Source organism: Pseudophryne corroboree, chromosome 2 (assembly GCF_028390025.1).
Source record: "Pseudophryne corroboree isolate aPseCor3 chromosome 2, aPseCor3.hap2, whole genome shotgun sequence".
Taxonomy (NCBI): domain Eukaryota; kingdom Metazoa; phylum Chordata; class Amphibia; order Anura; family Myobatrachidae; genus Pseudophryne; species Pseudophryne corroboree.
Genome location: NC_086445.1, coordinates 80,750,565 through 80,777,129, shown reverse-complemented (window position 1 = coordinate 80,777,129; position 26,565 = coordinate 80,750,565). Strand labels below are relative to the sequence as shown.

The window sequence follows — 26,565 nt, the reverse complement described above, 5'->3', positions numbered from 1 at the left end:
TGCTAAGTTCTATAAGTTTGATACCTTGGCTGATGAGGACCTTGCGTTTGCCCATTCGGTGCTGCAGAGTCGTCCGCACTCTCCCGCCCGGTCTGGAGCTTTGGTATAAACCCCATGGTCCTTTTGGAGTCCCCAGCATCCTCTAGGACGTAAGAGAAAATAGGATTTTAGTACGTACCGGTAAATCCTTTTCTCCTAGTCCGTAGAGGATGCTGGGCGCCCATTCCAGTGCGGACTGTTACTTGCAGTGTATTCTTGTTGGTTAAATTAGTTTATACACGGGTTGTGTATTTCTGGTTTTCAGTTTGTTGCTGTTGTTAATTCATACTGTTATCTGGTTTACTGTTACTCCGTTTGTACGGTATGTTTGTAGTGTGGGCTAGTATGGTTGTAGCCCTTAGTTTACACAAAAATCCTTTCCTCGAAATGTCCGTCTCTCCTGGGCACAGTTCCTATAACTGAGGTCTGGAGGAGGGGCATAGAGGGAGGAGCCAGTTCACACCCACTTTAAGTCTTTTCAGTGTGCCCAAGCTCCTGCGGATACCGTCTATACCCCATGGTCCTTTTGGAGTCCCCAGCATCCTCTACGGACTAGGAGAAAAGGATTTACCGGTAGGTACTAAAATCTTATTTTTTCCTAAAACACTACAGACACACTAGCGCCTGAAACCTCTCCATATATACATACGGATTTTGTGCTGCAGTCTAACAGACTGGAACACATTGGAACGGAACACACTTTTGAACATAATTGTTCGAAAAACAAATTGGGCAATAAGTCAGTGATTTTATATCTTGTGTCAAAGAGGTGCCAGGGGAAATTGACCCTTTATTGACATGGCCCTTTCAGCACACATAGGGGGTCATTCCGAGTTGATCGCTAGCTGCATTCGTTCGCTGTGCAGCGATTAAGCAAAAAAAGGCACTTCTGCGCATGCGTATGCGGCGCAATGCACACGCGCAACGTACTATTACAAAGAACGATGTAGTTTCACACAGAGTCTAGCGAAGCTTTTCAGTCGCACTGCTCGCCGCAGAGTGACATAAAGTGGGCGTTTCTGGGTGTCAACTGACCGTTTTCAGGGAGTGTTCGAAAAAACGCAGGCGTGCCAGGAAAAACGCAGGAGTGTCAGGAAAAACACAGGGCGTGTTTGTGACGTCAAAACAGGAACTGATCAGTCTGAAGTGATCGCAAGCGCTGAGTAGGTCTGGAGCTACTCTAAAACTGCACAAAAAAACTTTGTAGCCGCTTTGCGATCCTTTCGTTCGCACTTCTGCTAAGCTAAAATACACTCCCAGTGGGAGGCGGCATAGCGTTTGCACGGCTGCTAAAAACAGCTAGCGAGCGATGAACTCGGAATGACCCCCATAATGCCATGCTTGTGATAGAGAGTGTCACACTTCCCGAGTCACTTTGTACTTTAAATACACTTTGCTGCAGGATAGAGGCTCTAGCAGGCCTCTGTTTACCTCCACATCACTCAGAATAATCAGCGGTACAGTCTCTTTATCCTGGGACTGCCTTTACTCTCAGTGTGCACAGAACAGTGCCACTCATCACTTCTAAGGGCAGTCGTTAGCAAAAGCTGGAATGGCAGAATTTTGACATTATAATTTAGTATTTTGACATGGTAATGGTGAGACTAGGAGCGATGTAATCAGTGCTTAATGTCCAATGCAATGTATGAATAGATGGCATTTCCAAATACGTGTATTCATTTCTACAGCCTGTACTTTAATCTGTAGACGAGATGCTGCACACTTCTTGGCTGCACAAGTTGTCACGTTGTGGGTCATTCCGAGTTGATCGCTAGCTGCCGTTGTTCGCATCGCAGTGATCAGGCTAAAAAACGGCTTTTCTGCGCATGCGTATGCACCGCAATGCGCACGCGCATCGTACGGGTACAAAGCCCGTTGTTGTTTTGCACAGGTTCTAGCAAAGTTTTCAGTCGCACGGACGGCCGCAAGAAGATTGACAGGAAGGGGGCGTTACTGGGTGTCAACTGACCGTTTTCAGGGAGTGTTTGCAAAAACGCAGGTGTGTCTGAAAAAATGCAGGCGTGGCTGGGCGTTCGCTGGGTGGGTGTATGACGTCAAATCCGGACACGAATAGGCTGAAGTGATCGCAAGCGCTGAGTAGGTTCAGAGCTACTCAGGAACTGCACAAACTGTTTTTGCAGAGCTCGGCTGCACATGCATTCGCACTTCTGCTAAGCTAAAATACACTCCCCAGTGGGCGGCGGCATAGCGTTTGCACGGCTGCTAAAACTAGCTAGTGAGCGATCAACTCGGAACGACCCCCATAATACAAGATTTAGGGATCTATTTACTAAGCCTTGGAGAGAGATAAAGTGGACATAGATAAAGTACCAGCCAGTCAGCTTCTAACTGCCATGTCACAGGCTGTGTGTGAAAAATGACAGGAACTTTATCTCTCTCCAAGGCTTAGTACATATAGCCCTCTTTTTTGTCAAAGCCGCTCTGTTGACGATGCTTATGGGCCAGGCACAAGCCCAGTCTCCTTAGATAATCAGTGCAGTACCAGAGATAAACTACAGTGATACTGAACTGTGGGGCTGATTCAGCCCCACACGCTGTCACGAATCGGTTGCATTTGAAAAATGTTTTTGGAACTGCGCTGGAACTGCAGTGAGCATGTGCCGCGATAGTGCTGCGCGCTTCTGTCGTCGTGCTGGTTGACATTTATTTCTCTAGCATCCAAGGGATACTGGGGTCACTTAGTACGATGGGGTATAGATGGGATCTAAAGGAGCCGGTGCACTTTACATTTCTTCAACTGGGTGTGCTGGCTCCTTCCCACTATGCCCCCTCCCACAGCCAGTTTAGAAAAATGTGCCCTCAGGAGACTATGCACACTCTGGAGCTCCAGAGGATTTTTCTTCAGTTTCTTGGCGCCTTCCTGTGCTTCCAGCAGCAGAAGCACGGCACACAGCTCCTCCAGGGACACTCCAGATACGCAGGAAACTGGTACAGGGGTGTTAGTAAGGAGGAGAGCCGCTAGTATACATAAAAGTAGAGTCCTGAAAGCTCTGGTGTTTACACCGAACTCACAGTGTAATATACAGCCTTCAGTCTTACTGAGTCTGCTTGGCTTGGTGTGCTGGTCCTTTTCTCTCTGGGTCTCCTACTTGCATTCCAGTCTGGACTGGCTTGCTATATACTTGTCTGTGTGGTTGTGTGTGAGTGTTTTTGTCTCCTATAAACATGTTAAAACACCAATTATGCATGGTATGTAATACCAGATTCTCCCCCTCAATGGCTGGTTCCCTCTCATGTGAACAATGTAGCCAGTCCTCCCAAGTTAGTGAGGCAGCTGGGGAGGAGGTTCAAAAGCCATCCTGGTTAGTTTCTATAAAATCCATGATGGCGGACGTGTCCTCTCAGCTGCAGCACACTGTAGCAGACCAGGCTGCAAAGGCAGATGGCAGACAAACCCCTCTCCCTAGTTCAGGGCCACATAAGCTTGGGCTGCCTGACTTACACTCGGAGTCTGATGAAGAGCGTCTGGAGGAGGGGAAAGAGCTGGAACCTGGTACAGAGGATCCAACTCCAGTACAAGGGATTGTACCTCTCATACTTGCTATCAGAGATGTGTTAAAAATCCCAGAGGAAGACGCTGCAGTACAGCAGTCATTCTTCTCTTCACTAAAAAAAGTTAGCGTCACCTTCCCTGATTCTAAGGAACTTGATGACATGTTTAAGTCAACCTGGAATAACCCTGATAAAAGATTCCAGGTGACAAGGCGCTTTCTAAGCCTCTTCCCATTTACCCCTGAATGCAGGAAAAATTGGGAAGACCCCCCTGCTGTGGACGTATCTCGCGACTATCTAAAAAGCTGGTATTACCGGTCCCTTGCACCTCTACCTTAAAGGATCCTGGGGATAGGATAATAGAAACTACATTAAAATATATTTACACAGCAGCTGATGTATCACAAAGACGTGTGATAGTGGGTTGCAGGATGACACATGCCATTTACACCTGGGAGGGCCAGATTCAAGAGGGCCTTGCGGGGGATATGCCTCTGGTGAATATGGTTACACTGGTAAAACACATTCAGGATACTGCACGCATCCTGTGTGACTCTATCAAAGAGATAGGCGCTATTAATGCAAGGACTACTGCCATGGTAGTGTCTGCGCGCAGAGCCTTGTGGATGCGTCTGTGAATAGCGGACGCAGATTCTAAGCGCAGTGTGGAGGCGCTTCCTTTCCCAGGTGAGTGGTTATTCGGGGTCGAGTTGGATACGTTGATTTCAAAGGCTACCTCGCTGAAATCCACTTTACTCCCCTTTGCGGTCCCACCGGCCAGGCGCTCCTACCTGGGGCCATCTTTACAGTCTTTTCAGACCGCTAGATGTAGGTCAAGAGCCAGAGGCACCTCAGATGCCGCAAGAGGCCCCAGAGGCAAGACAAGAAAACCAGCCGCTGTCGGTTCTCAGGAACAAAGCACCAGCACTGCTTCCACCAAAGCCTCGGCATGAGGTTGTTCCCCCACCCCGAGGAAATCTTGAGGTGGCAGCTCGGTTGCGTCACTTCAGCCGCATCTGGGAAAGCTCCTGCCAGGATGCCTGAGTAAGAGATCTAATTTTTCAGAGCTACAAGCTGAAGTTCGACAGTGCTCCTCCCTACTGTTTTTTCAAATCAAGCTTACCACTTTTGGAGGATACGCGAATTACACTGCAACAGGCCATCCTGAAGTTGGTCCAATCCAAAGTCATTGTTCCAGTGCCACTGCAACAACAGGGGGAGGGTTACTACTCCAACCTGTTTGTGGTAACAAAACCGGTCGGTTCGGTAAGGCCCATTTTGAATCTAAAATCCTTGAACCCTTACCTAAGGGTCTTCAAGTTCAAGAGGGAATCCTTGCGAGCAGTGATTTTGGGTCTGGAAGAACGGGAGTTTATGGTTTCGCTGGCTATAAAGGATGCTTATCTTCATATCCCGATTTGGCCACTCACCAGGCTTACCTACGGTTCGCCCTGTTGAACGCCCATTATCAGTTGTAGGCGCTGCCCTTCGGCCTATCCACGGTTCCGGGGGTCTTCACGAAGGTGATGGCAGAAATTATATTTCAGCTTACTTGGACGATATCTCGATAAAGGCGAGATCTAGGGAGCTTCTATTGCTCAATATCAACCGCACTAGTCAGCTTCTGTCACATCATGGCTGGATTCTCAAATTGCAGAAGTCTCACCTAGAACCTACTCAGCGGCTCCTGTTCCTGGGGATGTTTCTGGATACAGTGGCTCAGAAGGTATTCCTCCCAGAGGACAAGGCATGGACGCTCCAGGAGATGGTCCGTGCAGTCCTAAGGCCGAATCGAATCTCCATCCATCTTTGCATAAAATTGATGGGAAATATGGTAGAGTCCTACGAGGCGATCCAGAACGGAAAGTTCCATGCCAGAACATTTCAGGCCAGGATTTCCCTGCTGTGGTGGCTACAGTCCTCAAACCTGCTGGAAGGTCGAAGTTTCGGAATTCAGGATTGGATCCTCCTCACAACGGATGCGAGTCTGAGAGGATGGGGAGTTTTACCCGAGGGGCTCAGTCCCAGGGCAGGTAGTCAGCCCATGAAGCCCTACTTCCGATCAACATTATGTAACTTCGGGCGATCTACAATGCTCTGCTTCAGGCCTCTCCTCTACTCCGGGATCAGGCCATTCAAGTTCAGTCGGACAACGCCACAGCAGTGGCTTACATCAATCGGCAGGGAGGAACGAAGAGCAGAGCCTGCATGAGAGGTGTGACAGATTCTTCTCTGGGTAGAAAGAAATGCAAAAGCAATGTTGGCAATCTTTATTCCGGGTTGGACACCTGGGAAGCAAACTTCCTAAGTTGTCACAACCTCCACCCATGAGAGTGGGGCCTCCACCCACAGGTGTTTCAACAGATCACCGATCTGTGGGGCTGCCCACGGATCAACTTGATGGCATCTCGTCTCAACACGAAGCTTCGCAGGTATTGTTCAAGAACCAGGGATCCTCAGGCTACAGCAGTGGATGCACTGACGACGCCGTGGCCTTACCGGTTGGTTCACCTGTTTCCTCTGTTGCTCCTGAGGTTGCTAAAGAGAATTAGCCATCAGAGAGTCCAGGCAATTCTGATTGCCCCAGACTGGCCTCGGAGGACGTGGTATGCGGATCTTCGAGACATGTCCGTCGAAGATCCTTGGCCTTTACCAGTGATCAGGTTGAGAGGAAAAGTAAGAGGGAAACTGTATGGTTGACGCACTGGAAAAAAGTTTACTTTATCTTAAAACTTAACCTTTATTAGATATACATTAAATTATCAATTATTACCCAGACAACAGTGAAACATAAGAGTTAAAATCAGACAAACTAACATATATGTGAAACCTATAAGATAGGAAATTGTGAAAAAAAGAATTTAAAAGGCGTGTCCGCGTGTGTTTGATACGCGTAATATTCTTGAAATACTGTATCTATTTAAATATTGCCATTATCTGACCCATTGGCAATATAATTCTTGCAATATGATGGCTGTTACTTTGATATTGTTAAACGGCTATCTATTGATATTGTGAATACTACATGCTGTTTGCAGTAGAATTTCTTATACTTTAAACACAGCAGCTGAGGTTTTAGGTAGTATATAGCGATATTAGCTGAGTCCTGCCGATGGGAATAATTCTATTTAATGAGAGACAAGTGATCCCATGTACAGGACGACATTGCTACTATCATATACACCAGCTGCAACATATGTGATATACTGTAGGTGTGTTAAAATGTTACAGTGAAGTATTCCCAGAAATTAAGGGATAGAGAAGTTATAAGACTTATACATCACACTGTAATGCACTACAATATAGCAGACAACGTGGCAAACATTTAAAATTATAAGGTGGCTACATGTCTACATGGCTAAATGAATTTACTCACCACTACTGGGAAGGTATAATAAATGTGGGACTTATAAAGTCTCTTAGTTTAATACCAGCAAGGGAGATGATATGTGAGATAGACATATAATCTCAAAAGGAGTCTGGTCCTCTAGAAACACTACAACTCCACATCTCTAAATAAAACACCTCAATAAAGAAGTGACTAAAGCGGGTCTAATAGTATAAAAACTATCGCATGGGGCTGGGAATACATGTGGTGGACATCACAAATAGGGATTGCTATACCCCTTAATGTTCTATACCATATTTGGGACTGCTATATCCCCTAAACAAAATCCCCCTTCTCTATATCTGATTATATTATACTAATGAAATATGAGTAAGGGATATGAAATGTGGGATTGACATATATCCTTAAAGGAGTACGGTCTCCTAGAATGCTACAGCCTTACATCTCTAAATATCTTAATAGAGAAGTGACCTAAGCGGATCTGACAGAATAAAATACAGACTACCGCATGAGGTGGAAATATATGTGGTGGATATTAGAAATAGGGACTGCTATATCCCTTAATGATCCACACCACAGTTGGGACTGCCATATCCCCTAAATAAAATCCCCTCTCACTTTACTTTTCTCTACATATACCCTTGCGAAATTTGTGGTGGATATTACGAATAGGGACTGTTATATCCCTTAATGATCCATACCATATTTGGGACTGCCGTATACCCTATAATCAAATCCCTTTTATTCGTTTCTACACATACCCGTGTGAATTCAGTGTCTGTGTATTAACATAGACAGTGAGTGCAAATTAATACTTACCTTCCTGGAGAATAATCTGGAGATAGAGATATTCATCTTGCAGCTGATTCCGGCCAAGTATCACAATATTGAGATGTAGGAATATTAATTGACCATACACAATTTTTTATTTATTTACTGGTAGCCAATATATATCTACATAATCTGGTGATTATAGTCCCTGAATTGGGATTTATCCCCAAGAAAAATTTATTATAATTTTTTTTGCTGAATAGACATTATAGATAGCCGTTTAACAATATCAAAGTAACAGCCATCATCTTGCAAGAATTATATTGCCAATGGATCAGATAATGGCAATATTTAAATAGACACAGTATTTCAAGAATATTACGCGTATCAAACACACGCGGACACGCCTTTTAAATTCTTTTTTTCACAATTTCCTATCTTATAGGTTTCACATATATGTTAGTTTGTCTGATTTTAACTCTTATGTTTCACTGTTGTCTGGGTAATAATTGATAATTTAATGTATATCTAATAAAGGTTAAGTTTTAAGATAAAGTAAACTTTTTTCCAGTGCGTCAACCATACAGTTTCCCTCTTACTTTTCCTCTCAACCTGATCGCTTATACACTGTAATTGACAGCACCCCCTTACCATATTAAGCACTGTCTGATATAAAGGGAAAAGGGGTCTAACAAGTGATGATGTGATGATGGTTCACATACATTCACAATATCGTTAATATATTGATTGTGCAGATACCCAACTCCTGCCTTTACCAGTGAGAAGAGACCTTCTTCAGCGAGGCCTGTTTGTTTTCCAGGACTTACGGTGGCTTTGTTTGACGGCATGGCGGTTGAGCGGAACATCCTAGCTCGCAAAGGCTTTTCCAGAAAGGTTATTACAACTATGGTTCTGGACAAAAAACCTGTGACGTCAAGACACTGCCATCATATCTGGAGGATATATGTCTCTTGGTGCAAGGAACGCACATATCCTTTTGCGGATTTTCACCTGATATGCTTCTAACGTTTCTTGCAGGCTGGAGTGGAGTGGGCCTATGTCTGGACTCACTTAAGGTCCAAATTTCGACCCTCTCTATTTTCTTCCAGAAGAAGTTGGCAGTGTTACCAGAAGTTCAGACCTTCTTGCAAAGCGTACTTCACATAGAGCCTCCCTTTGTGCCACCAACGGCACCCTGGGATTTGAACATGGTATTGGATTCTCTACAGTCCTCCTGGTTTGAACCATTGATGATGGTTAAAGACAAGTACCTTACATGGAATACAGTAATGTTACTGACCCTGGCTTCTGCTAGGCGTGTCTCTGAATTGGGGGCCTTGTAGTGTAAATGTCCATACTTGGTCCTTTATGAAGACAGAGCAGAGCTCCGGACTTGGCAGTAGTTCCTGCCGAAGGTTGTCTCTGTATTCCTCTTGAACTAACCTATAGTGGTCCAGTCAGGTTCTGGCACTTCTGCTCCTCCGGACGCATTGGATGCTGTGCGAGCCTTGAAGATATATTAAGAGGATGGCTCGGATCAGAAAGACAGATTCCCTGTTTGTGCTCTATGATGCGCAGAAGAAGGGTTGCCCTGCTTCTAAGTAGTCCATTGCTTGTTGGCATAGACTGACTATCCAACAGGCCTATGTGTCAGCAGCCTTACCTGTTCCGCAGTCTCTGAAGGCCCACACTACAAGATTGGTGGAGTCTTCCTGGGCGGCTGCCCGTGGGGTCTCGGCCTTGCAACTATGCCGAGCTGCTACCTGGTTGGGGAAGAACACCTTAGTGAAGTTCTACGAGAGTGATACCCTGGCCAAAGAGGATACCCAGTTTGGGCAGGCGGTGCTGCAGACATCTCCGCCCGTTCTGTAAACTTTGAGACGTCCCCATCGTACTAAGTGACCCCAGTATCCCTTATAGATGCTAGAGAAAATAGGATTTCTCTAACATCCTAGAGGATGCTGGGGTCCACATTAGTACCATAGGGTATAGACGGGTCCACTAGGAGCCACTGGCACTTTAAGAGTTTAACAGTGTAGGCTGGCTCCTCCCTCAATTCCTTTCCTACCAGACTCAGTTTAGAAAATGTGCCCGACGGAGCCAGTCACAGCTAGGAGAGCTCTATAGGAGTTTTCCTGGTTTTCTTATTTCTCTTAGAGTTAGGCACAGGGAGGCTGCTGGCAACAGCCTCCTTGCTTCGTGGGACTTAGGGGGGGAGTAGTGTCCAACCCTGAGAGGTTAATGGCCACTATCTCCGCTGACAGGACACTGAGCTCCTGAGGTTGATGATCATTAGCCGCCCCAGGCAACCGCTCACTCCTGAAGCATGCCGCCACCCCCTAACAGAGCCAGAAAATTCCGACGAACTGACAAGCGGGGACCCGGTGTGAATGGCGGCAACAGGGTAGGAGCGCAGTACTAACTGCGCTCCGGAGTGCTCAGCGGTACATCAGTGCGGTGCCAGGAGGGGTTCCCTGAGCCAGTGATGTTAATACCCCACACTGGTCACTAAAAGGGCTTTCAGGGACCTCGGTAATGCTGATTGCTAAAATCCTCCGTCCAGTATAAAATTTGAAAGTGCGGGAAGACGCGCCATCATCAGGGGGCGGAGCTTCTCAGAGTGGATCCAGCAGCGTTCAGCGCCATTTTCCTCCCTGCAGCTCAAGCTACAGAGACGCTGACAGGGAGTGCTGTCCCTCCACACGACTCCAGCTATCCTGTGCGGTACCAGGGGGTTGTAGAAGGGGGGAGACTGTGTATTTACTGTTTAGGCCATTAAGGTACACAGTCAGCGGCAGGTATTTCTGTAATAACTACCTAGTGAAGCGCTGTGTGTGTGTTTGCTGGCTCCAAGCTCTGTGTTTCTTTGAAGGTACTTGGTGGGGAATCTGTGTCTGACATTCTCCTGTGTGTGTGGGTGTATTCTTTCTCACATAGCCATGTCCAAGGACTCTGTGTCTTATGCAGCAGAGGACATTTCTTCTCCAGAGGAATCCATTCCATGTACACAGGAATGTAATGTCTTGTCTTAAATCCCTATTACTGAGCCAGAATGGCTGACCTCTATTAAGGGAATGATCTCTCAGATCTCTATTAGGGTAGCTCACACTGAGACTAAAACTCAGGTTTTAAAGAATGACAGTTTGGTCAGGTTCTGTTCCTATTCCTTCAAAAACCCCTAGCATATACCCAAAGAAACGTGCACTTGCCCAGATTATGCAAGATGACACGGATACCGACTCTGACACAGCAGACGGTGATGGGAATGTGCTGAGGGGGGCCGCATTCCTGGCAAAGGGGGTGCAGCTCATGATTGAGGCCATTAGAGATGTTTTAAACATTACTGATGCAACGCCTGAGCAGGTTGAGTAGGCTTACTTCACAGACAATAAGAAAACCTCGCTAAGCTTCCCTGCATCTAAAGAATTAAACGCTTTATTTGAAAAATCCTGTGAAACCCCAGAGAAAAAATTCCAGATCCCCAAGAGGGTTCTGGTTGCTTTTTCTTTCCCTGAGGAGGATAGAAAAAAATGGGAAAACCCGCCCATAGTTGGCGCATCTGTCTCCAGACTGTCAAAAAAAGGTGGTTTTACCTGTCCCTGGTTCTATCGCGTTAAAAGAACCAGCCGATCGTATGATTGACACTACACTCATATCCATATACACTGCTTCGGGGTGGCCTTAAGGCCTACTATTGCCTGTGAATGGATTTCTAAAGCTATAGTAAAGTGGTCAGGCACGTTACATAGAGGACTTAGATACAGTGGATAGAACTGACATTGACCTGTTTTCACGTAACATACAGGATTCTGCGGGGTTCATGGTGGAGTCCATGAAGGACCTGGGTACGCTGAATGCAAGGATATCTTCCATGTCAGTCTCAGCTCGCAGGGGACTCTGGCTACGCCAATGGTCTGCAGACGCGGAATCCAGGAGAAGTGTGGAGAACCTACCCTAGACAGGTTAGGCTCTCTTTGCGGAAGCGTTGGATGCGTGGATTTCCACGGCAACCGCGGGTAAGTCACCTTTTCTTCCGTCAGCTGCTCCTTCTGAGAAGAAACCCTTTTCTTCCTCTGCATCGCAGTCCTTTCGGACCGCTTAGACAAAAAAGTCCAAGCCTCCTACCACCTTCTTTAGAGGTGGGCGGGCAAAATCCAAAAAGCCTGCACCTGCAGGCTCCCAGGACCAGAAGCCTGCTTCTGGTCCCTCAAAATCCACAGCATGACGGTGGACCACACAGTCTAGAGCACGGGCTGGTGGGGGCGAGACTCGCGTTTCAGCCACGTCTGGGTGTCGTCTGGCCTGGATCCCTGGGTACAGGATATTGTACCCAAATCAGGCTATATTTTTCAAATCAGGCTTACCAGCTTTGCTGACAGACAGGGCTATCCTACAGGAAGCCATCCTAAAATTGGAAAAGTCAGAGGTCATTGTTTCAGTTCCACCTCATATGCAAGACATGGGTTACTATTCAAACCTTTTCGTGGTACCAAAGCCGGATGATTCGGTGAGACAGATTTTGAACTTGAAATCACTAAACCCTTATCTAAGGGAGTTCAAGTTCAAAATGGAGTCTCTCAGAGCGGTGATCTCAGGTCTGGAGAAGGGGGAGTTTCTGGTGTCCCTGGATATCAAGGATCCGTACCTCCACATTTCGATTTGGCCGCCGCTCCAAGCTTATCTCAGATTTGCACTGTTAGTCACTATCAGTTTCAGGCACTGCCATTCAGTCTCTCCACGGCACCGAGGGTGTTCACCAAGATGATGGCAGAGATGATGGTTCTCCTCCGCAGACGGGGAGTGAACATAATTCCATATCTGGACGATCTGCTGGTAAAGGCATCATCCAGGGAGAAGCTGTTGCAGTCCATTGCTCTCACGGCACATCTGCTCAGGGACCATGGTTGGATCCTGAATCTTCCAAAGTCACATTTGGAGCCGACAAGGAGATTATCTTTCCTGGGGATGATCCTCGACACGGAAGTGCAGAGGGTGTTTCTACCGGTGGAGAAAGCGTTGGTGATAAATACAATGGTCTGGGATGTCCTGAAGCCATCCCGGGTATGGATTCATCAGTGCATTCGCCTTCTGGGGAAGATGGTTGCTTCTTACGAGGCTCTACAGTTCGGAAGATTTCATGCTCGATCCTTCCTACTGGATCTCCTAGACAAGTGGTTGGGTTTTCATCTACATATGCACCTGAGGATACGTCTGTCACCGAAAGCAAGGATTTCACTCCTCTGGTGGCTACAAATGCCTCACCTTCTGGAGGGCCGCAGGTTCGTGATTCAGGACTGGATCCTTCTAACCACTGATGCAAGTCTCCGGGGATGGGGCGCAGTCACTCAAGGGGAAACCTTCCAAGAAAGGTGGTCAAATCTGGAATCCAGTCTTCCAATAAACATTCTGGAACTAAGAGCCGTGTACAACGGTCTTCTCCAAGCGACACACCTTCTGTGAGATCAGGCCATTCAAGGAAAGTTGAACAATGTGACAACGGGAGCCTACATAAACCGACAGGGCGGAACGAAGAGCAGAGCTGCAATGTTAGAGGTAACAAGAATCATCCTCTGGGCAGAAAAGTACGCGGTCGCACTGTCAGCAATTTTCATTCCGAGAGTGGACAACTGGGAAGCGGACTTCCTCAGCAGACACAATCTCTATCCAGCAGAGTGGGGCCTCCGTCCGGAGGTGTTCACGGAGGTGACAGATCTTTGGGGTGTACCTCAAATAGACATGATGGCCTCCCATCTCAAGAAGAGGCTTCGGAGGTATTGTTCCAGGTCAAGAGACCTGCAAGCAGTGACAGTGGAGGCCCTGTAAATCCGCGGGTGTTCCAGTCTGTGTACGTGTTTCCTCCACTTCCACTCATTCCAAGGATTCTAAAGCTCATAAGGAAAACAAGAGTTTAGGCAATCCTCATTGCTCCGGACTGGCCAAGAAGGGCTTGGTACGCTGATCTTCTGGATCTACTGTTGGAAGATCAGAGGCCTCTTCCTCTTCGGGAGGATCTGCCGCAGCAGGGGCCGTTCACTTATCAAGACTTACCGTGGGTACCTCTGACGGCATGGAGTTTGAACGCCAGATATTAGCTCGGAAGGGCATTCCGAACAAGGTTATTCCTACCCTGATACAGGCTAAGAACGGAGTAATGTCTACACATTGCCATCGCATTTGGAAAAAGTATGTATCTTGGTGTGAATCCAAGAAGTTTAATACAGTGAAGTTTCAACTGGGACGTTTTCTCCTCTTCCTGCAAGCAAGTGTGGATATGGGCCTGAGGTTGGGATCCGTGAAGGTCCAGATTTCGGCCTTATCCATTTTATTCCAGGAACAGCTGGCTTCCCTCCCTGAGGTTCAGACTTTCTTGAAAGGGGTTCTACATATCCAGCCTCCCTTTGTGCCGCCTACGGCACCCTGGGATCTTAATGTGGTGTTACAGTTCCTCCAATCGGATTGGTTCGAGCCTCTACAGGAGGTTGAGGTCAAGTTTCTCACATGGAAGGTTGTCACTTTGTTGGCCTTAGCTTCTGCTAGACGTGTATCGAAGTTGGGGGCTTTGTCTTGTAGAAGCCCCTACTTGGTCTTCCATGAAGATAGAGCTGAGCTCCGGACACGTCAGCAGTTCCTTCCGAAGGTTGTGTCGGCATTTCATATCAACCAACCTATTGTGGTGCCAGTTGCTACTGACTTCGCAATCTCATCAAAGTCCTTGGATGTTGTAAGGACTCTGGAAATCTATGTGAAGAGGACTGCTCGTCACAGAAAATTGGACTCTCTGTCCTGTATGATCCCAAGAAACTTGGGTATAGTGCTTCTAAGCAGACAATCTCTCGCTGGATCAGGTTCACTATCCAGCATGCGTATTCTACGGCATGATTGCCGTGTCCAAAATCTGTTAAGGCCCACTCTACTCGTAAGGTGGGTTCTTCCTGGGCGGCTGCCCGGGGTGTCTCGGCTTTACAGCTTTGCCGAGCGGCTACTTGGTCTGGGTCGAACACATTTGCTAAGTTCTACAAGTTCGATACTTTGGCCTCTGGGGACCTAAAGTTTGGTCAATCAGTTCTTCAGGAGTCTCCGCGCTCTTCCTCCCGTTCTGGGAGCTTTGGTACATCCCCATGGTACTAATGTGGACCCCAGCATCCTCTAGGACAGGGGTGGCCAACCTGTGGGTCTTGAGCCGCATGTGGCTCTTTCTTTCTTTAAATGTGGCTCCCGACACTTGAAGTCGCATTACCACAATAGATCCGGTAACCACTGCACTCCAGAAAGAAATGTGGAACCACTACGAGGGCTGTGCACTGAGGGAGCCAGATACTAGAGATAAAACACTCACCGTCAAACAGAGGATCCTTAAGCCCCTTTCACATCGCCAATGCAGGATCCCACCCGGGAATTAGAAACGGTCCTTCCCGGGTCGAATCCGGCGTTGGACCCTAACAGGTGGCTTCCCAACCCGGCAATTTGATGGGTTGGTTGCCATAGCTGCAGGGGGGACGCGGCAGCGGGGGTGGAGGCGGCGTTGGGAGATGAGCTCATCTCCGTGCCACCTCTCCCTATGTAGTAAACGGGTCCCATCGACCCGGGAACCCGTTTACTGACCTGGTATTCAACCCAGGAATAACACTGCTTATAACCCGGGTTGAATTATCGGGTCAGGCAACCCAGGAATTCGACCATGGCCCATTCACACCGCACACCAACCCGGGTCGATACCGGGATATTTGTGCAGTGTGAAAGGGGTAATAAGGAGCTGCTACAATGGCATGAGTTGGGGGGTGGGGGGGGGGCTCTGAAGTGACAGATGAGGGTTCTAGCAGGAGTGACACGTGGGAAAGCTGGATGAAGTGACATAGGAGGGTGCTAGCAGGAGTGACACATGGGGGAGCTGAAGTGTACTATGTGAATCGTCTTTCATTATATTTTATATGGTTCTGGCTTTTTCAATTATTTTATGTGGAAGTGAATTCTTCAGTGTATTTTATGTTGAATCTGGCTTTAAAAATGTATTTATGTGGATCTGGATTTTTCAATGTATGTTACACCAGGGCGTGGCCTAGCGGGCACAAGGCCACACCCCATTTGTGCATGCTCACCTTCGGCTCTTTGACGTACCTAACAAGATTTTTTGGCTCTTTGACTCCGACTTGTTTGCCACCCCTGCTCTAGGACGTAAGAGAAAATAGGATTTTAATTACCTACCTGTAAATCCCTTTGTCATAGTCCGTAGAGGATGCTGGGCGTCCGCCCAGCGCTTCGTTATCCTGCATGATTACTTGGTTCCGTACTGTTATTCAGCTGTTGCTGAGTTTTCAAGCTACTTAGCTTGGTTTGCCTTGTTTGTGTGAGCTGGTGTCAATCTCGCCACTATCTGTGTAAAACCTCCTCCGGGCACATTTTCTAAACTGATTCTGGTAGGAGGGGTGAGCCAGCCCACACTGTTAATCTCTTAAAGTGCCAGTGGCTCCTAGTGTACCCGTCTATACCCCATGGTACTAATGTGGACCCCAGAATCCTCTATGGACTGTGAGAAAAGGATTTACCGGTAGGTAATTAAAATCCTATTTTTAATTACCTACCGGTAAATCCTTTTTTCGTAGTCCATGAGGGATACTAGGCGTCCGCCTCTGTGCGTTGACTTTTCTGCAGGTTTTTCTTATATACAAGTTTACCTCTTCAGCTGTTGCTGTTTTGTTGCCAGCCGTTGCTGGTCAGTTTATGTTGTGGTGTGCTGGTGCGTGAATCTCACCACTCTTTGTTTGTTATGCTGCTTCTCTCAAGTATGTCCATTCTCCTTCGGGCACAGTATTACCTAGACTGGCTGTGGGAGGGGGCATAGAGGGGAGGAGCCAGCACACCCAGTTGAAGAAATTTAAAGTGCACGGGCTCCTTTGGACCCCATCTATACCCCATCGTACTAAGTGACCCCAGTATTCCTTATGGACTACTAGAAAAGGATTTACCGGTAAGTAATTAAAATCCTATTATTGGTCCCTGCGGCCGTGGCATTAAATCCTCAACTAGTCATCCCTGGCCAGGGTTCTCTCAGGGAGTGGGGACATCCCCTATAAAGGCGCCCCCTCCTTCCCTCCACCTCAGGCACCCAAGAGCCATGGATGAAGCCCTGGGCTGTGGATGGTGGGCTGATATCCCGTGTGTAAAAAAAAAAATTAATATTATCTTTTTCCTGTGACACTACAGGTACCAGCAAGCATCCCCTGCATGCTGGTACTTGGAGAAGCACAAGTACCAGCATGCGGGATATTAAAGGACACGCTGGTACCTGTAGTTCCACCTTTAAAAGAAATATTACAAAGACAGTACACACCCTTTGTGAAAGTAAAACTTTAATTAAACATACATGCACACTTACATATACTTACCTTGTGCTCTACGGAGCCCCTCGGTCCCCTTGTCCACGTATAATCCGCATGATTCCTGTAAATAAAAAAATTATACTCACGTAATTCGGTGTAGGTCGGTCCTGTTCATTCCATGTAGGCATCCACAGGGTTAAAAAAAAAAAAATCCCAGTCCACGCAACTTTATGGGATCCATTTGTCACATGGATCCCCTTTCCCCCGAATGCCGGGATCCCTCGTGACTCCTGCCACATGTGGACCTGCCAGCCAATCAGGAAGCGCCACGTCATAGCGCTCTCCTGATTGGCTGTGTGCTCCTGGGCTGCCAATCAAATGGAGCGCATAGGCAATATTGGTGGAAGAAATCCCCATTATCGTTTATGGTTGGAACCTGCGGTCTGCGGTAGACCGCAAGGTTAATTGAGGTCACCCACAAGAGTAGCTTCTTATAACTGGGACACTATATTAATACTAGGTGATTCATCGCGCCCTACGGGCGCTCTTCACACCGTCGTTAGGGGCTACGCCCCGTTAACCGATGCACGCCTTTGAACATACGCAGGGCGGTAGATAACAGAATCAGAAACGCAGGGCAGTATAGAGGGCATACAGAAATGGTGTCCAGTTGAGATAAGATAGAGAGGCGTAGGGGGGGAGAAAGGGAATGTACAGAAACGCTGTGCGATCGGTAAAGGATAGGGAGAGGCAGGGTGGTAGGGAGAGGATAAAGAGAGGAAAGGTGTTAGACAGAAAATACAGTTGCAAGGGGCTACGATCCATTATCCCCTGCACGGGCTTCAGCTGTGCTATAATTGTTATTAGATGGAGTATTACCTGATTTTTTTTTTATGGCAGTGGGTAAATATTGTAAGGGGGGAGAGCGTGCGATTGTCAAGGGGGCGTAGGCCTTTGTGAGGGCGTGCAGAGTGGCCGCAGGGCACAATGAATAACATAGTGTAGAGTGTAGTATATATTGCTAGTGTCTGCATTATGAAGTACCAGATGAGTAACAGCAATGCACTGTAGATAAGATACCAAGGTGCTGTGGCCACAGGTAGCAGAGCCGCTTATACACACAATGGCCACAGGTAGCAGAGCCGCTTATACACTCAATACCCACAGGTAGCAGAGCCGCTTATACACACAATACCCACAGGTAGCAGAACCGCTTATACACACAATACCTACAGGTAGCAGAGCCGCTTATACACACATTACCCACAGGTAGCAGAACTGCTTATACACACAATACCCACAGGGGGCAGAGGCGCTTATACACACAGTGCCCACAGGTAGCAGAGGGGCTTATACACACAATGGGCACAGGTAGCAGAGCCACATGTACACACATTACCCACAGGTAGCAGAACCGCTTATACACACAATTCCCACAGGGGGCAGAGACACTTATACACACAGTGCCCACAGCTAGCAGAGCCGCTTATACACTCAATACCCACAGGTAGCAGAACCACTTATACACACAATGGCCACAGGTAGCAGAAACGCTTATACACACAGTGGCTACAAGCAGGCCCGGCGACAGGGGGGGTCAAAGGGGACACCCGTCCCGGGCCCCGTCATTGTGAGGGGCCCCAAGGTCCAGCGGTGGCAGCATATCATAATAAATGTACATAATTCTATAACTCGCGGCACCGCACCAGCCGCGTGCGGCCCGCTGTGTGGTTGAGTTGTTGTTTTTTGCAGCAGCACCCCCCCATCCCCCCAAGCCGTGTGGTCACCCCCTCAGTGCACAGCCCCAGCCAGGTCAGCTGTCAGCCTGAGCCAGCCAGTCCCCGGCCGTGCTGTATGCTGTGCAGTGCACTGACGTTGCACCAGTCACACACGATGACGCCCCGTCCGGACCGCCCCTCCTCTTCGAGTCCTCACCGCACGCCTCCCTGTCTCTGCTGTGTGAGCTGTAAGGAGCCGGAGCGCCAAGCAGGAGTGGCCCAGGACAGTACTGCGGGATTCTGAGCCTGGTCAATTAGCGGCGCCGGCGGCTGTGTGTTGCTGCTGGTAAGGCTCTCCAACTCCAGAATGTTTAGGGATTTGGGTTTGGTTTCGGGCTTTGGGATTGGTTTGGGTTGGGCTGCGGGCAGGCAGGCACATTATGCATGCAGCATTCTGCACATATAGATGCATCTGCATGTATGCATGTCAGATGAGATCAGTGCAGAATGTCTGTGTGGTGGTGACTGGTCTTTCAGGCTCATCTGCTGCTCAGCACAGACAGTACAAAATGCCTGGCCATTGTGTGTCTGGGAATCTTCATTTTGGAAAGAGATGATCCCAATATATCAGTATTGTATTAGGCAGGCGGGGTTGGGATCGGGTGACCGGCGGTCGGGATCCCGGTGGTCAGCATACTGACGCCGGGATACCTACAAGTGGGAATATGGCTGGGCCCCCTGCCGGCATTCTGGCGTCCGGGATCCCGGCGTCGGTATGCAGACCACCAGGATCCCGGCTGCCGGGATCATAACTACATCCCAGGGAGGTGCATGTGACGGTCGTGGGGAAGAACATAGTGCAGACAATGTTTTTAGGGCCGGGTGGGGGGGCCCGCAGAGATTTTACTGTACCGGGCCCCAAGATTTCTGTTGCCGGCCCTGGCTACAAGTAGCAGAGCCGCTTATACACACAATACCCACAGGGGGCAGAGGCGCTTATACACACAGTGCCCACAGATAGCAGAGCCGCTTATACACACAATACCCACAGGTAGCAGAACCGCTTATACACACAATACCCACAGGTAGCAGAACCGCTTATACACACAATACCCACAGGTAGCAGAGCCGCTTATACACACAGTGCCCACAGATAGCAGAGCCGCTTATACACACAATACCCACAGGTAGCAGAACCGCTTATACACATAATACCCACAGGTAGCAGAACCGCTTATACACACAATACCCACAGGGGGCAGAGGCGCTTATGCCCACAGGTAGCAGAGCCGCTTATACACACAATACCCACAGGGGGCAGAGGCGCTTATACACACAGTGCCCACAGGTAGCAGAGGGGCTTATACACACAGTGCCCACAGGTAGCAGAGGCGCTTATACACACAATACCCACAGGTAGCAGAGCCGCTTATACACACAATGGCCACAGGCAGCAGAGCCGCTTATACACACAATACCCACAGGTAGCAGAGGCGCTTATACACACAGTGGCCACAGGTAGCAGAGCCGCTTATACACACAATGCCCACAGGTAGCAGAGCCGCTTATACACACAATACCCACAGGTAGCAGAACCACTTTATACACACAATACCTACAGGTAGCAGAGCCGCTTATACACACATTACCCACAGGTAGCAGAACTGCTTATACACACAATATCCACAGGGGGCAGAGGCGCTTATACACACAGTGCCCACAGGTAGCAGAGGCGCTTATACACACAATGGGCACAGGTAGCAGAGCCACATGTACACACATTACCCACAGGTAGCAGAACCGCTTATACACACAATTCCCACAGGGGGCAGAGACGCTTATACACACAGTGCCCACAGCTAGCAGAGCCGCTTATACACACAATACCCCCAGGTAGCAGAGGCGCTTATACACAGTGCCCACAGGTAGCAGAGGTGCTTATACACACAATGGGCACAGGTAGCAGAGCCACGTGTACACACAATACCCACAGGTAGCAGAGCGGCGTATACACACAATACCCACAGGTAGCAAAGCCGCTTATACACACAGCGCCCACAGGTAGCAGAGGCGCTTATAAACACAGTGTGCACAGGTAGCAGCGCCACTTATACACAATGGGCACAGGTAGCAGTGTTGCTTATACACATATTGGCCACAGTATTAGTGTTTCTAATTAATCCAATGTCCATTGGTAGCAACTATACTCACAAAAGTTTGGGGGGTTTGGAAAGGGGGTGGGTTCAGTGAGGTTCCTATCCGTGCGGCTGATCAGCCCGATTCAGGGAATCACTTGTAGCGGCTGTGGATGGTGTCCGAGGTGCTACGTGTGGTGGAGGGTTGGGTGTGGGAGGGGGTCCAGAGGTGTTGTGGGTGGCGGAGGGGTGGGTGCAGGGGCACGGATGGCGTAAAGGGTGCAGAGGTCCTGTGGGTGGGGGAGGGGTAGGTGTAGAGGGGGCGTGGATGGGAAGTGTAGTTGCTGTTGGTGGGGGAGGGGTGGGTGCGGGGGACTGTGGATGAAGGAGGGGTTATGGAGGTGATGTGTGTGTGGGAGGGGCGATGTAGGGGTGTGCGTTTGGAGGTGCAGGGGGGTTGAGCTTAGGTGATGGGTTTCAGAAGTGCTGTGGGTGGGGGAGGTGTGGGATGGCACGGATGGGGGATGTAGATGTTGTGGATGGAGGAGGGGTGGATGGGGGAGGGAGTCCGGAGGTGGTTCGGGTGGTGGTCCAGAGGTGTTGCGGGTGGGGGAGAGGAAGGTGTGGGAGGTCCGCAGATGTGGAGGGTGCCTGTAGATAATGCGGGCGGGTAGGTGCTGTGGTTGTGGGAGTGGCGGGGGTGTTGCGGGTGGGGTACGTGATCTGGATGGGGTAGGTGATGTGGATGTGCGGTAGCCAGGGGAGGTGCGGGGATGGCACGGATGGGGGAGGGGGTCCGTGGGCGCTGTGGATGAGTGAGTGGTGGGTGCGGGGTTACGCCGGTTGTGGTGGGCCAGGTGTGCTGCTGCGGTGGGTGGGGGAGGGTGCCGGTGCAGGGATACTGCAGTTGGGGTAGGGCGGTTGGTGCAGCTGCGGCGAGTAGGGGAGGGGGTGCGGCGGTGGAAAAGGGGCGGGTGTGAGGATGCTGCGGGTGGGGTGCCAGGGGTTGGGGGGGGGGGGCGTGAGGGTGTGTGGATGGGGTCTGTTGATGCTGCTGGTGGTGGAGGGGCAGATACAGGAGGCTGTGGATGAAGGAGGGGGTCTGGAGGTGCTGTGTGTGGGGGAGGGGCGATGTAGGGGGAGGTGGGGTTGCAGAGGGGGAGGTTGGGTGATGGTTTGTTGAAGTGCTGGGGGTGGGGGAGGTGTCTGTAGATGATGGGGGTGGGCGAGGGGCCGGAGGTGCTGTGGGTTGGGGAGTGGTGGGGGTGTGGTGGTGGTCCGGATGTGCCGCGGGCAGGGGAGAGGCGGGGATGGGGCGGATGGGGGAGGGGATCAGAGGGCGCTGTGGGTGGGTGAGGGGCTGGTGCGGGGTTAACGCAGTTGGGGAGGGCCGGCTGTGGTCGTGTTGCGGGTGGTGGAGGGGCAGGTGCGTGGGTGTTGGGGAGGGGCGGGTGCAGGTGTGCTGTGGGTGGGGGAGGGGGCCATTTGGCGGGGTGGTGCGGTTGGGTGGGAGGTGGGTGTGAGGGTGCCACGGTTGCGGGGGCGGGTGGTGCTGCAGGAAGGGGAGGGGTGGGGGAGCTGCAGCAGGGGTCCTGTGCGTAGGGGATGGGCGGGGTGCCATGGGTGGAGGGTTGGGAGCAGGGGTGATATGGGTGTGGGAGAAGCTGGTGTGGGAGTGCCGTGGGAGGGGGGGGGGGGGCTGCGGGTGGGAGTGTGGTGCCATGGGTGTGGGGACAGGTGCGGGGGGCAGGGACGGGTGCAGTAGTGCTGCGGTTGGGGTGTGGGAAGCGGCTGCGGGGGTTTCCGAGGGTTGGCGCGGGTGGGGGAGGGGGTGCGGGAGCAGGGGTGTTGCGGATGGGGGAGCGGCGGGTGCAGGAGGTTGGCAGATTTGGTGGTGGTGCGGGTGGTGTGGAGGGGTGTAGCGGGGGAGAGGTGGCTATGGGGGTTGGGAGCAGGGGTGATGTGGGTTTGGGAGGGTTGGGGGGGCTGTGGGAGAAGCTGGTGTGGGAGTGCCGTGGGTAGAAGGGGGGGGGGGGGGCGTTGTGCCATGGGTGGTGGACAGGTGTGGGAGGGCAGTGGCGGGTGCAGTGGTGGTGCAGATGGGGGGTGGAAGGCGGCTGCGGGGGTTCCGAGGGTTGGCGGTGTGGCGTGGGTGGGGGAGGGGGTGCAGGAGCAGGGGTGTTGCGGATGGGGGAGGGGTGGGTGCAGGAGGGGCAGATGCGGTGGTGGTGCGGGTGGAGTGGAGGATGCAGAGGTGTAGCGGGGGAGAGGTGGGTATGGGGGTGGAGTGGGGGGGTGCCACGGGTGGGGGAGGGGGCGGTATGCCAGTGTGGTGCATTGGGGGGGGGGGGGGGGGTTGAGGGTGCCACGGTTGCAGGGGCAGGTGCTACAGGTAGGGGTGGGGGTGCGGGAGCAGGGGTGCTGTGCGTAGGAGAGGGGCGGGGGTGCCATGGGTGGGGGGTTGGGAGCAGGGGTGATGTGGGAGAAGCTGGTGTGGGAGTGCCGGGGGGGCGTGGTGCCATGGGTGGGGGGACAGGTGCGGAGGGGGGGGCAGGGGCTGGAGCAGTGGTGGTGCAGTAGGGTGGTGGGAGACAGCTGCTGGGGTTCCGAGGATTGGGGCGGTGGTGCGGGTGGGGGAGGAGTGGGTGCAGCGGGGGGGAGAGGTGGGTATGGGGGAGGGGCAGGGTTGCAGCGGGTGGGGGAGGGGAGGGGGGTGCTGCAGGTGTGGGAGCTATGGGTGGGGGCGTGAGTGCCGTGGGTGGGAGCGGATGTGGGGGATGCGTTGGGTGCCGCAGGGGGGGCAGCGGGTGTTGGTGCTGTAGGTGGGGGAGGGGGCAGGGTGGTGCGGGTGTTGGTGCTGCGGGTGGGGGAGGGGGTGGAGTGCCACGGGTGGTGGGTGGATGCGGTGGGTGGCGCGGGTGTTGGTGCTGCGGGTGGGGGAGAGGGTGGGTATGGGGGAGGGGCAGGGTTGCAGCGGGTGGGGGAGGGGCGGGGGGTGCTGCAGGTGTGGGAGCTACGGGTGGGGGCGGGAGTGGGGGATGCGTTGGGTGCCGCAGGGGGGGTGGGCAGCGGGTGTTGGTGCTGTGGGTGGGGGAGGGGGCAGAGTGCCACGGTTGGTGCTGTGGGTGGGGGAGGGGGTGGAGTGCCACGGGTGGTGGGTGGGTGCCGCGGGTAGGTGGCGCGGGTGTTGGTGCTGCGGGTGGGGGAGAGGGTATGAGTGCCGCGGGTGGGGGGCGAATGCGGTTGGTTGCCGCGGGTGTTGGTGCTACGGGTGGGGGAGGGGGCGGGAGTTCCGCGGGTGGGTGGCGCGGGTGTTTGTACTCTGGGTGGGGGAGGGGACGGGAGCAGTGACGCCACAACGTGGGTGCGGGGGGTGCGGGCCGCACCCGGGCGTTACCCAAAGTGCCGGCTCCTGTCACAGTGCAGAAGCCAACACTGCAGATTCAGCAGTGTCCGGGTGAAGGCCGTCTCCCCCGACCCAAAATGTGCCGAAAACGGGGGTCGGGACGCGAAGCCACGCCCCTTCCGTGAAGCCACGCCCCCTTTTCACCCTCTACCGCATATAAAAGTAAGTGACGGTGGATGCCGCGGATGTTGGTGCTGCGGGAGGGCCGCGGGTGGGGGGCAGATGCGGGGGGGGGGGGGGGGGGGGTGCGGCTGTCAGTGTTCAGCATGTCCCCCTGACTCAGTGGCAGCCGCAAGACTGTGAGGCATGTAGTGTGAGTTCCGCTCACAGTCAGCGGCTGCGATGTCACCAGGGGCAGGGAGTGTACGGGGAGAAGGGAGACAGGGGACTGGGCGGAGATGGGGAGGGGACTGGGTGGAGAGAAGGAGGGGACTGTTCCTGCCCAGATCTGTGCCTGTGACTCCGTCCAGCGTTACGGCCAGGCACAGAATCACAGAGTTGGGCTAATATATAGGAGATGAAAACTTGGAAATCTTTGTTCTATGAAAATAAAGGGGTTGTTGCAGGGTTGAACGCAACTTGGCCGTAATTGCACACTTTGTTTTAAACCAGTCAGTTTAATCGCACACTTGCACCAGCCCTGTGTTAGGTGGTGATTCAGACCTGGCGTTTTCATACAGCGGGCGATCAGGTAATAAATCCGCATGCGTATGCACCGCAATGCACACGCGCGTCGTACAACAACAAAGGTCAGCGACGGGATGATGCAAAATCTGATCGCACGGGCGTTCGCACGTGATTGACAGGAGGAAGCTGTTTGTGGGTGTTAACTGACCGTTTATTAAGATTGTCCGGAAAAACGCAGGAGTGTCCAAGCGTTTTCAGGGAGGGTGTCTGACGTCAGCTGCGGCCCCGATCAGCCTGTTGTGATCGCACTGTAGGAGTAAGTCCTGGGCTGCGCAGAGACTGCACACAGTGGATTTTAGCAGCTTGGCGTACACATAGTATCACACACTTGCACAGTGGATATACACTACCCCTGGAGGCCGCGACTATCTGAATGCAGGTCTGCAAATTTAGCATGCCCAGTGATCAGGTCTGAATCACCCCCTTTGTTTCAAATGATACGTCTGCATACAGGCTTAGGTGTGGAAACTGCGTTACAGACCATTTTCACCTCTTTATTTACTTGTGGAGACAGCATGACTCTTCATCGCTCTTATCTACAAACGTTTGGTTCTGTAAAGAATGCGCAGAAACACTCAGCAATCCGGCATAGGAATAAATGCCCTATCTATAGTCATCAGGTTAAGATTGCTGCCGGCAATATACAGTATAAGTGGGACTTGTCTACTAACATCATTTTCTTACAAAGCATTTATGAGATGAAGTCACACCAGCCAGTGCAACCTAAAGGGTCTGACTCAATTAGGCGCAGCGTCACTACAGAGCGTCCCGTGTTATGTTTCTGAGCAACTTATTGGCAGTTTCGCTAATGAAGAGGTCGCTAATTTTGACAAATATCACTAGGTAACATAGGGGGTAATTCATACCTGATCGCTTGCTAGCGCTTTTTGCAGCGCTGCGATCAGGTCAGAACTGCACATGCGTATGCACAGCAATGCGCAGGTGCGTTGCACAGGTACAAAGCGGTTCGTTGCTGTGCGATGGGTTTTGGGAAAAATCCATTCGCACGACCGATCGCAAGGAGAGTGACAGGAAGAGGGCGTTTGTGGGTGGCAACTGACCGTTTTCTGGGAGTGGTTGGAAAAATGCAGGTGTGTGCAAGCGTGTGTAAGGCGGGTGTTTGACGTCAATTCCAGGCCTGGACAGGCTGAAGTGATCGCAACGGCTAAGTAAGTCCTGGGCAACTCTGAAACTGCACAAAGTTTTTTTGTACTGCTCGACTGCACATGCGATCGCACACTTGCACAGCTAACATACACTCCCTGGTGGGCGGCGACTATGCAAATGCAGGACTTCAAAAACCAGCTAGCGCGCGATTAGATCTGAATTACCCCCATAATGCATGATGTTACTGCCAGGAGCTTGCAGCTAAATGAATCTCCCCCATAGTGTAATAGTATGACTGCTGCACGGCTGTTAATCCTACCAATGTTAGGTTTATTTTAAATCAGTGCTCTTAAGGCCCATGCACACTTGTCGATAAAATGAGCGACGTCGCTCATTTTCCCCCTCCCTGAGCGACGTCGCTCATTTTATCGACCGATGTGCGGCCCCGCAGGTCGGCAACGATCGTCGCTGTCGGTAGGGCATGCATGCAGAATCTGGACTGTCGTCCAGGACCTACATGCAC

At 51.2% G+C, this 26,565-nt stretch overlaps 1 protein-coding gene across 4 annotated transcripts in view; it reads left to right on the top strand.

Moving 5' to 3' along the window:
• The window catches only part of PIWIL4 (piwi like RNA-mediated gene silencing 4), a 733,536-nt gene that overhangs the window by 428,758 nt on the left and 278,213 nt on the right, over positions 1 to 26,565 (top strand). The window lies entirely within an intron of this gene.